This window comes from Hemitrygon akajei, chromosome 9 (assembly GCF_048418815.1).
Source record: "Hemitrygon akajei chromosome 9, sHemAka1.3, whole genome shotgun sequence".
Taxonomy (NCBI): Eukaryota; Metazoa; Chordata; class Chondrichthyes; order Myliobatiformes; family Dasyatidae; genus Hemitrygon; species Hemitrygon akajei.
In genome coordinates this window covers 11,225,653-11,240,996 of record NC_133132.1, presented here as the reverse complement: position 1 = coordinate 11,240,996, position 15,344 = coordinate 11,225,653, and positions in this window count along the sequence as shown.

Sequence of the window (15,344 nt, the reverse complement as noted above, 5' to 3'; positions counted from 1 at the left end):
TGGTGTGCTTGTAGGTTAGTTAACTCATTGAATCCTTTCGCACAGTCTGAGCAGGTGAATGGCCTCTCTCCAGTGCAAACTCTCTGATGTACCTTCAACTTAGATGAGCAAGTGAATCCCTTCCCATAATCTGATCAGGTGAACTCCCTGGTGTGAACTCGCTGGTGAGCTATTAGGTCAAATGACCAAGTGAATCCTTCCCCACAAATTCAGCAGATGACCAGCCTCTGCCCAGTGTGAACTGACTGGTGTGTCCAGAGGTGGGAAGACCGACTGATCCCTTCTCACACATAAAACAGGTGAATGGCATTGTCCCAGTGTGAACTTGCTGATGTACCTTCATGAGATGACCTTGAATCCCCACAGTCTGAAAAGGTGAACGGCCTCTCCCCTGTGTAAAATGACGGGCGTGCCAGTCGGTCAGATGACTGAGTAAATCCCTCCCCACAGTCTCAGCAGGAAGGATGGTTGAATGAATCCCTTGCTCCACTTCTTATATACGTGGAAAGATACAGCAAAACTGGTGTGCTGTGTTCGAAATTCCAGTAGTTAAATTCCTTGTCGTTTTTAACCTGAAAAAAAGATTTGTAAAAATCCATCAATGGGTGAAGGACAATTCAGATGAGATCACTTTAGTTGCCAAGGTGTGATCTGATGTCACACTGTTACTGTGAGGTTCCACCCAAGTTGGAGAGAGAAATCATCTTGTCTTTGGGCACAGTTCTGGTATCTGGAATGACCATCAAACTCTCTGATGCTCTTCCTGTCTCTATAACAATGGGGCATTTCTGCCATTTCCAATCTGTGACCTGACTCAGTTTGACTCTCTCCATTGGTATTATTCCCTGTCCCCACTGAGCTGCATGGGTTCCTGGCCCCACAGTAACTGAAACATTCTCATGCAAATACCCTTTGTTGACGTGCAACTGGAATTTTCTTTTATGTACCGTTAATTTAGAGCACCACAGTTTAAAGCCATGTAAACATTTCCTGCCCAGATGAATGGTTGGTCTACAGCTGTTAAAAGGAATTAAATGAATATTAGTATTATTTCATTTTCTTGTCACAGAGTCATACAAAAGAACAACACAGAAACAGGACCGTCGGCCCATCTAGTTTGTGTTGAACTATTTAAACTGTCTACTGCCCTAACCCCACCATCCAGGTACCTATACAAACCTCTTAGATGTTTAAATTGAGCTCGTATGCACCATTCCACACCTGAATAACCGTCTGTGTGAAGAAGTTTCCCCTCATGTTCCCCTTAACGTTTCACCTTTCACCCTTAACCCATTGCCTCTGGTTGTAGTCCTACCCAATCTTAGTGGGAGAAGCCAGTGTGCATTTACCCCATCTACAACCCTCATAATTTTGGTACACCTGCATAAAATCTCCGCTCAGTCTTCTACATTCCAAGGAATATAGCCCAGACCTGTTCAATCTCTCCTTATAACACAAGTCCTCCAGACCTGGCAACATCTTGTGAATTTTCTCTGAAATCTTTCAACCTCTTTTAAATCTTTCCTGTAGGTTGGTGACCAAAACTGCACACAATACTCCAAATTAGACCTCACCGATGTCTTGTACAAAGTCAACATAACATCCATCTCCTGTACTCAGTACTTTGGTTAATGAAGGCCAATGAGCCAAAATCTTTCTTTCCGTCCCTATCGAACTGTGACACCACTTTCAGTGAAATATAGACCTGTATTCCCAGATTCCATTTTTCAACAACACTCCTCAGTGCCCGACCAGTCACTGTGTAAGACCCACCCTGGTAGGTCCTACCAAAGTGCAACACCTCACACGTCTGCATTAATTTCCATTTTCCATTTCTCAACCCATTTTTCCAGTGGGTCCAGATCGTGCTGCAAGCCGTAATAGTCTCCCTGGCTATCCACTACACTCCCAGTCTTGGTGTCATCCACAAATTTTCTGATTCAGCTAACCATGTTATCATCAGATTACTGATATAGATGACAAACAACAACAGATCCAGCATTGATCCCTGAGACACACCACTGGTCACAGGCCTCCAGTCAGAGAGGCCACCATCTGCTACCAAACTCTGGCTTCTCCCAAAGATAGTGCCTCATCCAATTTACTATCTCATCATGAATGCTGAGTGACTGAACCTTCTTGACCAACCTCCCATATGAGACTTTGTCAAGTGTCTTGCTAAAGTCCATGTAGACAACATCCACTGCCTTGCCTTCATCCACTTTTCTGATAATTTCCTCAAGAGACTCTGTAAACTGGTTAGACATGGCCTACCATACACAAAGCCATGCTGCCTATCCTTAATCAGTCCTCATCTATCCAAATATTTATATATCCGGTTCCTGCACATACGTTCCAATAACTTTCCCCCTACTGATGTCAAGCTCACCAACGTATTATTTCCTAGTTCATTTTTAGAGCCTTTCTTGAACAGCTGAATGACATTGGCTGTCCTCCAATCCTCCAGTACCTCACCTGTCACTAAGGATGATTTAAATATCTGTGCTTGGGCCCTAACAATTTCTGTACTTGTCTTCTGCAGAGTCCCAGGGAACAACTTGTCAAGCCCTGGGGATTTATCCACACTACCGTAGATGCCGGATTATAAGCCGCTACTTTTTTCCCACGCTTTGAACAGCTTTGAACACTGCGGCCTTTACTACAGTGCGGCTAATGCATGATTTTTTTTCATGCCGCCAAAAACATTTTGCCTCGTAATAGTAGACCAATAAAATTGATGAGTAGTTCACAGAGGTCCAATGAAATTGTACGATAAATCAAGCGCACTTTCACAATTAAATTATAGTAAATCAGTCATTTGTACTCACCCTCATCAACATGGAAAACACTCAAAGAAAAGCATTGTGCTGCCTTTATGGCAGTTATTTAGTTTATAATATTTTCGCTTAGTAATTCATTTGTTAGTATTTTCTAGTTAAAGTTAGAAGTGTTTTAAATATATTTGTTTTCTGTACTACATCCCGGGATACTATGACGTCACATCCGGTTTCGCCGCGTCTTGTGGGAAATACCGGTTTGCGATAAACGGGAAGGTGGGGGCGAGCGCATTAGACCCGAGCGAAAACGCTGCTTTTAAGTTAAAGGCGATCAATAACTTTTCCTGGTAGGCTGCAGTATATATATTTTTTACCAGTCGTTAGGAGATATTGGAATGTTGTTCGTGCACTGTTCAGTAAAAAAGTATACGCAACGTAATTTGTGTGTTACCGATACGTATGTATATTTAAAAGTAGCAGTGTTACAGGCACGGTTCGAAAAAAAGCATTTGCAATATGTATTTGTTTATGTTACCATATGGATTTAATTAAAAGTTAAAAAATCCTCACGTGTAATATCTTTCTGTGTAAATATCTCATATTACAACGTGGGACACCTGCGGCCTAAAATCCGGTGCGGCTTGTACAAGTACAAAATTGATTTTCTTTCTAAAATTAGAGCCTGCGGCTTTTAATCAGGTGCGCTCTGTAGTGTGAAATCTACGGTAATTTACCTTAAGACAGCAAACACCTCCACCTCTGTAATTTGTACAGGACCCATGAAGTTGATACTGCTTTGCCTCACTTCTATAGGCTGTGTCTAGCTCCAGAGTAAATACAGATGCAAAAAAAACTCCCCCGTCTATTTTGTCTCCCCATGTGGATTACCATTCTGATCTTCCAGATGATAAATTTGTTCCCTTTCAACCTTTTTGCTCGTAACATATCTGCAGAGTCCCTGAGGATTCCCCTTCACCTTGTCTGCTGGGGCAACCTCATGCCTTTTTTTTCTTTCATAAGTGTTCACTTGAATTTCCAATACTTCTTAAGTACCCCATTTGTTCCCATTTGCCTGTACCTGTTAGGCACATCCTTTTTATTGATCTGGGAGATGGAGCTGCATGGTGGGAGGTCGGGATGGGAAGGGTTAAACTAAAGTTGCAAGGGGAATGGGAGCCTGAATAACAGAACAGATAGTGGAAGGGTTGTGGAGACAGATGTTGTTCAGACCTCAGACAAAGTCGGGAATGAAAAACGTTGAGCATAGTGCAGTGAATATGCTGAGCCCTGTATATTTCAATACAAGGAGCAGCGTAGGAAAGGCGGATGTGTTCAGGGCGTAGAACAACACCTGGAATTATGACACTAGGATGTGGCAACTGTGGACTGCGACAGGCTGCTTTATGGCAAAGGTGTGCTTGGTAAATGGGAAGCCTTCAAAGCGAAATTTAGAAAGTACAAAGTGGGTATGTGCTTCTCAGAAAAGATAGAAACTGGTTTTCAAGAGACATTGAGACCCTGGTGAAGCACAAAACGGAGCTGCATAGCAGGGACAGGCAGGCAGGTTCTTATGGAGTATATATCTGCACCCGGTGTGTCGAGCTGCAGCTCCTGAGGGACCGAGTAAGGGAACTGGAGCTGCAGATCGATGACCTTTGCCTGGTCAGGGAGAGTGAGGAGAGAAAGGCTAACTTTGAGGAGATTGAAAGGCTAACTTTGAGGTGATGTGAAGGGATTTAGAGAGAGTGGATTGGGTCAAGTTGTTTTATGGGAAGGATGTAATAGAGAAATGGAGGTCATTTAAGGGTGAAATTATGAGGGTACAGAATCTTTATGTTCCTGTTAGGTTGAAAGGAAAGGTTAAAGGTTTGAAAGCGCCATGGTTTTCAAGGGATATTAGAAACTTGGTTCGGAAAAAGAGGGATGTCTACAATAGATATAGGCAGCATGGAGTAAAGGAATTGCTCGAGGAATATAAAGAATGTAAAAGGAATCTTAAGAAAGAGATTAGAAAAGCTAAAAGAAGATACGAGTCTGGTTTGGCAAATAAGGTGGAAGTAAATCCGAAAGGTTTCTACAGTTATATTAAAAGCAAGAGGATAGTAAGGGATAAAATTTGTCCCTTAGAGAATCAGGGTGGTCAGCTATGTGTGGAGCCGAGGGAGATGGGAGAGATTTTGAATGATTTCTTCTCTTCGGTATTCACTAAGGAGAAGGATATTGAATTGTGTAAGGTGTGGGAAACAAGTAAGGAAGTTATGGAACCTATGACAATTAAAGAGGTGGAAGTACTGGCGCTTTTAAGAAATTTAAAAGTGGATAAATCTCCGGGTCCTGACAGGATATTCCCAGGACCTTGAGGGAAGTTTGTGTAGAGATAGCAGGAGCTCTGACGGAGATCTTTCAGATGTCATTAGAAACGGGGATTGTGCCGGAGGATTGGCGTATTGCTCATGTGGTTCCATTGTTTAAAAAGGGTTCTAGAAGTAAGCCTAGCAATTATAGACCTGTCAGTTTGACATCAGTGGTGGGTAAATTAATGGAAAGTATTCTTAGAGATAGTATTTATAATTATCTGGATAGACAGGATCTGATTAGGAGTAGCCAGCATGGATTTGTGCGTGGAAGGTCATGTTTGACAAACCTTATTGAATTTTTTGAAGAAGTTACGAGGAATGTTCACGAGGGTAAGGCAGTGGATGTAATCTATATGGACTTCAGCAAGGCCTTTGACAAAGTTCCACATAGAAGGTTAGTTAAGAAGGTTCAGTCGTTAGGTATTAATGATGGAGTAATAAAATGGATTCAACAGTGGCTAGATGGGAGATGCCAGAGAGTAGTGGTGGATAATTGTTTATCGGGATGGAGGCCGGTGACTAGCGGGGTGCCTCAGGGATCTGTTTTGGGCCAAATGTTGTTTGTAATATACATAAATGATCTGGATGATGGGGTAGTAAATTGGATTAGTAAGTATGCTGATGATACTAAGGTAGGAGGTGTTGTGGATAATGAGGTGGGTTTTCAAAGCTTGCAGGGAGATTTATGCCGGTTAGAAGAATGGGCTGAACGTTGGCAGATGGAGTTTAATGCTGAGAAGTGTGAGGTTCTACATTTTGGCAGGAATAATCCAAATAGAACATACAGGGTTAATGGTAGGGCATTGAGGAATGCAGTGGAACAGAGAGATCTAGGAATAACAGTGCATAGTTCCCTGAAGGTAGAGTCTCATGTAGATAGGGTGGTGAAGAAGGCTTTTGGAACGCTGGCCTTTATAAATCAGAGCATTGAGTACAGAAGTTGGGATGTAATGTTAAAATTGTACAAGGCATTGGTAAGGCCAAATTTGGAATATTGTGTACAGTTCTGGTCACCGAATTATAGGAAAGATATCAATAAATTAGAGAGAGTGCAGAGACGATTTACTAGGATGTTACCTGGGTTTCAGCACTTAAGTTACAGAGAAAGGTTGAACAAGTTAGGTCTCTATTCATTGGAGCGTAGAAGGTTGAGGGGGGATTTGATCGAGGTATTTAAAATTTTGAGAGGGATAGATAGAGTTGACGTGAATAGGCTGTTTCCATTGAGAGTAGGGGAGATTCAAACGAGAGGACATGATTTGAGAGTTAGGGGACAAAAGTTTAAGGGAAACACGAGGGGGTATTTCTTTACTCAGAGAGTGATAGCTGTGTGGAATGAGCTTCCTGTAGAAGTAGTAGAGGCCAGTTCAGTTGTGTCATTTAAGGTAAAATTGGATAGGTATATGGACAGGAAAGGAGTGGAGGGTTATGGGCTGAGTGCGGGTAGGTGGGACTAGGTGAGATTAAGAGTTCGGCACGGGCTAGGAGGGCCGAGATGGCCTGATTCCGTGCTGTGATTGTTATATGGTTATATGGTAATAGAGAGGATTTATAGGCAGGTGGTCACACCGGGGTCATAGGAGACAGATAGGTGGGTCACAATCAGGAGGCGGAAAGGGAAGAGTCAAGTACTAGAGAGTACCCCTGTGGCTGTACCCCTTGACAATAAGTACTCCTGTTTGAGTACTGTTGGGGGAAACAGCCTACCTGGGGTAAGCAACAGTGGCCGTGTCTCTGTCACAGAGTCTGGCCCTGTGGCTCAGAGGGGTAGGGAAGGGAAGAGGAAGGAAGTAGTGATAGGGGACTCTATAGTTAGGGGATTTGACAGGTGATTCAGTGGATGCAGAAAAGAAACTCGGATGGTAGTTTGCCTCCCAGATGCCAGGGTCCGGACTGTTTCGGATCGTGTCCAAGATATCCTGAAGTGGGAGGGTGAGGAGCCAGAGGTCGTGGTACATATTGGTACCGATGACATAAGTAGGAAAAGGGAAGAGGTCCTGAAAAAAGACTACAGGGAGTTAGGAAGGAAGTTGAGAAGCAGGACGGCAAAGGTAGTAATCTCGGGATTACTGCCTGTGCAATGTGACAGTGAGAATAGGAATAGGATGAGGTGGAGGATAAATGTGTGGCTGAGGGATTGGAGCAGGGGGCAGGGATTCAGATTTCTGGATCATTGGGACCACTTTTGGGGCAGGTGTGACCTGTACAAAAAGGACAGATTTTGAATCCCAGGGGGACCAATATCCTGGCGGGGAGGTTTGATAAGGCTAATGGGGAGAGTTTAAACTAGAATTGTTGGGGGGTGGGAACCAAACTGAAGAGACTGTGGAAGAGGAGGTTGGCTCACAAATGGAGAAAGCTTGTAGACAGTGCGAGAGGGAGGATTGGCAGATAGAGAAGGGGATGCGCTCAGACCGAAGGCTTGAGATAGACCATAAGACCATAAGACAAAGGAGCAGAAGTCGGCCATTCGGCCCATCGAGTCTGCTCCGCCATTTCATCATGAGCTGATCCAATCTCCCCTTTAGTCCCATTCCCCCACCTTCTCACCATAACCTTTGATGCCCTGACTACTCAGATACCTATCAATCTCTGCCTTAACTACACCCAATGACCCGGCCTCCACTGCCACCCGTGGCAACAAATTCCACAGATTCACTACCCTCAGGCTAAACAAAAATTGCATCTCCACTCTGAATGGGCGCCCTGCAATCCTCAAGTCATGTCCTCTCGTACTGGACTCCCCCACCATGGGAAACAACTTTGCCACATCCACTCTGTCCATGCCTTTCAACATTCGAAATGTTTCTATGAGCTCCCCCCTCATTCTTCTAAACTCCAAGGAGTACAGTCCAAGAGCGGTCAAACGTTCCTCATATGTTAACCCTCTCATTCCCAGAATCATTCTATTGAATCTTCTGTGAACCCTCTCCAATGTCAGCACATCCTTTCTTAAAAAAGGAGCCCAAAACAGCACACAGTACTCCAAGTGAGGTCTTACCAGTGCCTTATAGAGCCTCAACATCACATTCCTGCTCCTATACTCTATTCCTCTAGAAATGAATACCAACATTGCATTCGCCTTCTTCACCACCGACTCAACCTGGAGGTTAACCTTAAGGGTATCCTGCACGAGGACTCCCAAGTCCCGTTGCATCTCAGAACTTTGAATTCTCTCCCCATTTAAATAATAGTCTGCCCATTTATTTCTTCTACCAAAGTGCATGACCGTACACTTTCCGACATTGTAATTCATTTACCACTTCTTTGCCCAATCCCCCAATCTATCCAAGTCTCTCTGCAGACTCTCTGTTTCCTCAGCATTACCGGCCCCTCCACCTATTTTTGTATCATCAGCAAACTTAGCCACAAAGCTATCTATTCCATAATCCAAATCGTTGATAAACAACATAAAAAGAAGCGGCCCCAACACGGACCCCTGCAGAACACCACTGGTAACCAGCAGCCAACCAGAATGGGATCTCTTTATTCCCACTCTCTGTTTCCTGCCAATCAACCAATGCTCCATCCACGTACGTAACTTTCTCATAATTCCATGGACTCTTATCTTGTTTAGCAACCTCATGTGCGGCACCTTGTCAAAGACCTTCTGAAAATCCAAATACACAATATCCACTGCATCTCCCTTGTCTAGCCTACTTGTAATTTCTTCAAAAAATTGCACTAGGTTTGTCAGGCAGGATTTTCCTTTAAGGAAACCATGCTGAGTTCTGCCTATCTTGTCATATGCCTCCAGGTACTCCGTAACCTCATCCTTGACAATCGACTCCAACAACTTCCTAACCACCGATGTCAAGCTAACAGGTCTATAATTTCCTTTTAGCTTCCTTGCCCCCTTCTTAAATAGCGGAGTTGACATTTGCAATCTTCCAGTCCTCCGGAACCAGGCCAGAATCTATTGACTTTTGAAAGATCATTGCTAATGCCTCCACAATCTCCACTGCTACTTCCTTCAGAACACGAGGGTGCATTCTATCTGATCCGGGAGATTTATCTACTCATAGACTATTCAGCTTCCTGAGTACTTTCTCTGTCGTAACTGTGACTGCGCATATTTCTCTTCCCTGACACCCTTGAATGTCCGGCATATTGCTGATGTCTTCCTCAGTGAAGACTGATGCAAAATACTCATTCAGTTCCTCTGCCATCTCCTCATATCCTATTACAATTTCTCCAGCATCATTTGCTATCGGTCTGATATCTTCTCTCACCTGTCTTTTACTCTTTATATACTTGAAAAAGCTTTTAGTATCCTCTTTGATATTATTTGCTAGCTTCCTTTCATAGTACATCTTTTCCCTCTTAATGACCTTCTTAGTTTCCTTTTGTAAGCTTTTAAAAACTTCCCAATCCTCTGTCTTCCCACTAATTTTTGCTTCCTTGTATGCCCTCTGCTTTGCTTTTACTTTGGCTTTGACTTCTCTTATCAGCCACGGTTGCATCCTTTTTCCATTCGAAAATTTCTTCTTCTTTGGAATATATCTGTCTTGCGCCTTCCTCACTTCTCCATAAACTCCAGCCACTGCTGCTCTGCCATCCTCCCGCTAGTGTCCCTTTCCAGTCAACCTTGGCCAGTTCCTCTCTCATGCCACTGTAATTTCCTTTACTCCACTGAAATACTGACACATCGGATTTCGGCTTCTCTTTCTCAAATTTCACAGTGAACTCAATCATGTTGTGATCACTGCCTCCTAAGGGTTCCTTCACTTCTATCTCTCTAATTACCTCTGGTTCATTACACAATACCCAATTCAGTACAACCGATCCCCTAGTGGGCTCAACAACAAGCTGTTCTAAAATGCCATCTCGTAGATATTGTACAAATTCTCTCTCTTGAAATCCAGTGCCAACCTGATTTTCCCAATCCACTCACATGTTAAAATCCCCCACAATTATCATAACACTGCCCTTCTGGTAAGCCTTTTCTATTTCCTGTTGTAATTTGTAGTCCACATCTCTGCAGCTGTTAGGAGGCCTGTATATAACTGTCATCAGGGTCCTTTTACCCCTGCGATTTCTTAGCCCAACCCATAAAGATTCTGTACCTTCCGATCCTGTGTCAACTCTTTCTAATGATTTAATATCATTTCTTACCATTAAAGCCACGCCACCCCCTCTACCTACCTGCCTATCCTTCCGAAACACCGTGAACCCTTGGACGTTCAGCTCCCAGAGACATGCATCCTTTAGCCACATCTCAGTGATGGCCACAATATCATACCTGCCAATCTGTAACTGGACAACAAGATCATCCACCTTATTCCTTATGCTGCGTGCATTTAAGTATTACACCTTAAGTCCAGAATTTGGTACGTTTTGCATTGATTGCACTGTAACTCATCCCAATGGCTGCAAATTTGCTCCATCACCTGCCTGTCCTTCCTGACATCCTTACTGCTCACTACCTTAGATCTATTTCTGTTTTCCCTCTCCTCCACTCCATCATTCCGATTCCCATCCCCCTGTCAAATTAGCTTGAACCCTCCCTAACAGCTCTATTAAAACTTCCCTCCAGGATATTGGTTCCCCTAGGATTCAAGTGTAACCCATCCTTTTTGTACAGGTCACACCTGCCCCAAAAGAGGTCCCAATGATCCAGAAACTTGAATCCCTGTCCCCTGCTTCAATCCCTCAGCCACGCATTTATCCTCCACCTCATTCCATTCTTACTCTCACTGTCGCATGACACAAGCAGTAATCCTGAGATTACTACCTTTGCGGTCCTGCTTCTCAACTGCCTTCCTAACTCCCTGTAGTCTTTTTTCAGGACATCTTCCCTTTTCCTACTTATGTCATCGGTACCAATATGTACCACGACCTCTGGCTCCTCACCCTCCCACTTCAGGATATCTTGGACGCGATCAGAAACATCCCAGACCCTGGCACCAGGGAGGCAAACTACCATCCGGGTCTTCTGATCGCGTCCACAGAATCGCCTATCTGACCCCCTAACTATCGAGTCCCCTATTACTACTGCCTTCCTCTTCCTTTCCCTACCCTTCTGAGCTACAGGGCCTGACTATGTGCCGGAGGCACGGCCACTGTTGCTTACCCCAGGTAGGCTTCCCCCCCAACTGTACTCAGACAGGAGTACTTATTGTCAAGGGGTACAGCCACTGGGGTACTCTCTAGTACCTGACTCTTCTCCTTCCCCCTCCTAACCGTGACCCACCTGTCTGCCTCCCGTGGCCCTGGTGTGACCACCTGCCTGTAACTCCTCTCTATCACCTCCTCACTCTCCCTGACCAGACGAAGGTCATCGAGCTGCAGCTCCAGTTTCCTAACACGGTCCCTTAGAAGCTGCAGCTCAGCACACCTGGCGCAGATGTGCACATCCGGGAGGCTAGGAGACTCCAGGACCTCCCACATCCGACACCGAGAACAACAAGCTGCCCTCACACTCATACTTCCCCTTTCCTCAAATAACAGGAAAAACTGAAACCTAAACCTACCTTGCCTCGACCGCTTCCGCCTAAGCCCATTGAGTCAAAGCCCTTAAGCCTACACTCTGTTCCCGACTCACTCCGCGGCCCGCAAACAACGCTGCCCGCTGTTTAAGGCTGTGTTTATTTTAATACAAGGAGTGTTGTGAACAAGGCGGATGAGCTTAGAGCGTGGATCAGTACCTGGAGATATGATGTGGTGGCCATTACAGAGACTTGGATGGCTCAGGGACAGGAATGGCTACTTCAAGTGCCGGGTTTTAGATGTTTCAGAAAGGACAGGGAGGGAGGCAAAAGAGGTGGGGGCGTGGCACCGTTGATCAGAGATAGTGTCACGGCTGCGGAAAGGGTGGACGACATGGAGGGATTGTCTACGGAGCCTCTGTGGGTGGAGGTTAGGGACAGGATGGGGTCAACAACTTTACTGGGTGTTTTTCATAGGCCACCTAATAGTAACAGGGATATCGAGGAGCAGATACTGAAACAGAGCCTGGAACGATGTAATAATAATAGAGTTGTCGTGATGGAAGATTTTAATTTTCCAAATATTGATTGGCATCTCACTAGAGCGAGAGGGATAGATGGGGTGGAGTTTGTTAAATGTGTTCAGTAAGGTCTCTTGACTCAGTATGTAGATAAGCCTTCAGGAGGAGTGACTGTACTTGATTTGGTATTGGGAAATGAACGTGGTCAGGTGTCAGATCTCTCAGTGGGAGAGCATTTTGGGGATAATGATCATGATTCTATCTCCTTTGCAATAGCATTCGAGCATTGGACAGAGATAGGAACAGACAAGTTAGAAAAGTGTTTAATTGGAGTAAGGGGAATTATGAGGCTATCCAGCAGAAAATTGGAGGCTTAAATTGGAAACAGATGTTCTCAGGGAAAAGTTCTCAGGGCAGGTCGTGCCTTACAAGCCTGATAGAATTTTTTGAGGATGTGACTAAACATATTGATGAAGGAAGAGCAGTAGATGTAGTGTATATGGATTTCAGCAAGGCATTTGATAAGGTACCCCATGCAAGGCTTATTGAGAAAGTAAGGCGGCATGGGATCCAAGGGGACATTGCTTTCTGGATCCAGAACTGGCTTGTCCATGTCGTGGTTACTTGAAATGACCAGGAGATGCAGACAATTCTTCGAAAAGTTTAAACCTTTATTTGCAAACAAAGGCTGAGGCAATCAATGAACTTGTCACCGAAAGCCCACCGAGCTCCAGTGTACAGCATTCTTATAGTAATTTCTTATCTCAGTTACATTTTCGGTTTTATTAGCATACCCAATCAATTTTTAATTGCATATCATCTATACATTAACTAATCAATCGCTCTTGCCTAGCTCTCGGTGCGCCACCACTATTTCTATCCAGTTCGCATTGGGACCCCATTCCTGGCCAAGGGTATTTTTTCAGACAACCTCCCTCACATTACATTTCCTGCTCGTACCATCCTGTCCGCCACCGTTATCTCTTACTAAACAAAGGCTGAGTGTAATACATGGAGTACATTTCAGCTAATAGTGCTGCTAGCTAAACAGGTGTTCTGTAATTGCCACAGTATGCAGCTCAGAGAGTACAAAGTATCTAGTTAAAACAATACATAGCAAAATGTGTCTAGTAAAATAATACATAGTAATATTCAGTACCTAGAAGTGATTACATAGTATAGTAAATAGCTAATACATAGTGATTATATTTCAGGTATATATAATGATTATGTCAGGTATATTTCTCAATACCCACAGAAAGCAAAGAGTGGTTGTAGATGAGTCATATTCTGCATGGAGGTCGGTCACCAGTGGAGTGCCTCAGGGATCTGTTCTGGGATCCTTACTCTTCGTGATTCTTATAAATGACCTGGATGAGAAAGTGGAGGGATCGGTTAGCAAGTTTGCTGATGACACAAAGGTTGGAGGTGTTGTGGATAGTGTTGAGGGCCATCAGAGGGTACAGCAGAACATTGATAGGTTACAATACTGGGCTGAGAAGTGGCAGATGGAGTTCAAACCAGCTAAGTGTGGAGTGGTTCATTTTGGTTGGTCAAATATGATGGCAGAATATAGCATTAATTGTAAGACTCTTGGCAGTGTGGAGGATCAGAGGGATCTTGGGGCCCGAGTCCATAGGACGCTCAAAGCAGCAGCGCAGGTTGATTCTGTGGTTAAGAAGGCGTATGGTGTATTGGCCTTTATCAGTCATGGAATTGAATTTAGGAGCCGAGAGGTAATGTTGCGGCTATATAGGAACCTGGTCAGACCCCACTTGGAGTATTGTGCTCAGTTCTGGTCGCCTCACTACAGGAAGGATGTGGAAGCCATAGAAAGGGTGCAGAGGAGATTTACAAGGATGCTGCCTGGATTGGGGAGCATGCCTTACTCACAGGTTGAGTGAACTCGGCCTTTTGTCCTTGGAGCGAAGGAGGATGAGAGGTGACCTGTTAGAGGAGTACAAGATGATGAAAGTGTGTGTAACGGGGGGGGGGGGGTTTCTTTTTCTTTGTTACTGTGTATGTAATCAAAATGGCATCTTTGTTTTGTTAAAAGTAGGAATGCTGGCGCCTGTGTTAATAGTAGGAATGCTAGTGTCTTTGTTATGATAAGTGCTGGAAGCTTGTTTGGGACTGTAAACTGATTGTTTGGCGGGATTTTGGGGAGTCGGTGCGATGGAGTGAGAGAGAGAGGACGGGATGCTGGAAGCTGGGCGACGGTCCCCGGCCCAAGGTGTTCGGTGATGAGAGGAGACGGAGACAGAGGAGTGTGGAGCGTCTGGTTGACCACCGTGGGGGTCCCAGGATGCGGGTCGAGGAAGTCGGAGGGGATCGAATGGCCAGAAGACGTCAGTAATTGAGCTCCAACGATTGTGCACGAAGTGGTTTGGACTTTGATAAGTTTGGCGCCTTTTCTTGTTTTTTAAATCGCAAAAAAAAAAGAAAAGAAAAAAAAAGAAAAGGCGCCAAACTTATCAAAGTCCAAACCACTTCGTGCACAATCGTTGGAGCTCAATTACTGAAGTATTTTGGCATTCGATCCCCTCGACTCCTCGACCCGCCTCCTGGGACCCCCACGGTGGTCGACCAGACGCTCCACACTCCTCTGTCTCCGTCTCCTCTCATCACCGAAACCTTGGGCCGGGGACCGTTGCCCAGCTTCCAGCATCCCGTCCTCTCTCTCTCACTCCATCGCCCCGACTCCCCAAAATCCCGCCAACAATCAGTTTACAGTCCCAAACAAGCTTCCAGCACTTATCATAACAAAGACGCTAGCATTCCTACTATCAACACAGGTGCCAGCATTCCTACTTTTAACAAAACAAAGACGCCATTTTGATTACATACACAGTAACAAAGAAAAAGAAAAAACCCCCCCGTTACATGTGGATAATCAGAGGCTTTCTCCCAGGGCTGAAATGGCTGCCACAAGAGGACACAGGTTTAAGGTGCAGGGGAGAAGGTACAGAGGAGATGTCAGGGGTAAGTTTTTTACTCAGAGAGTGGTGAGTGCGTGGAATAGGCTGCCAGCAACGGTGGTGGAGGCGGATATGATAGTGTCTTTTAAGAGGCTTTTAGATAGGAACATGGAGCTTATTAAATAGAGGGCTCTAGGTAAGCCTAGTACTTCCTAAGGTAGGGACGTGTTCGGCACAACTTTGTGGGCAGAAGGGCCTACATGTGCTTTTGGTTTTCTATGTTTCTGTCTCCTCTGTACCTACTTCCAAGCGGGTTAAGACTATGCCCCTCGTGTTAGCTGGT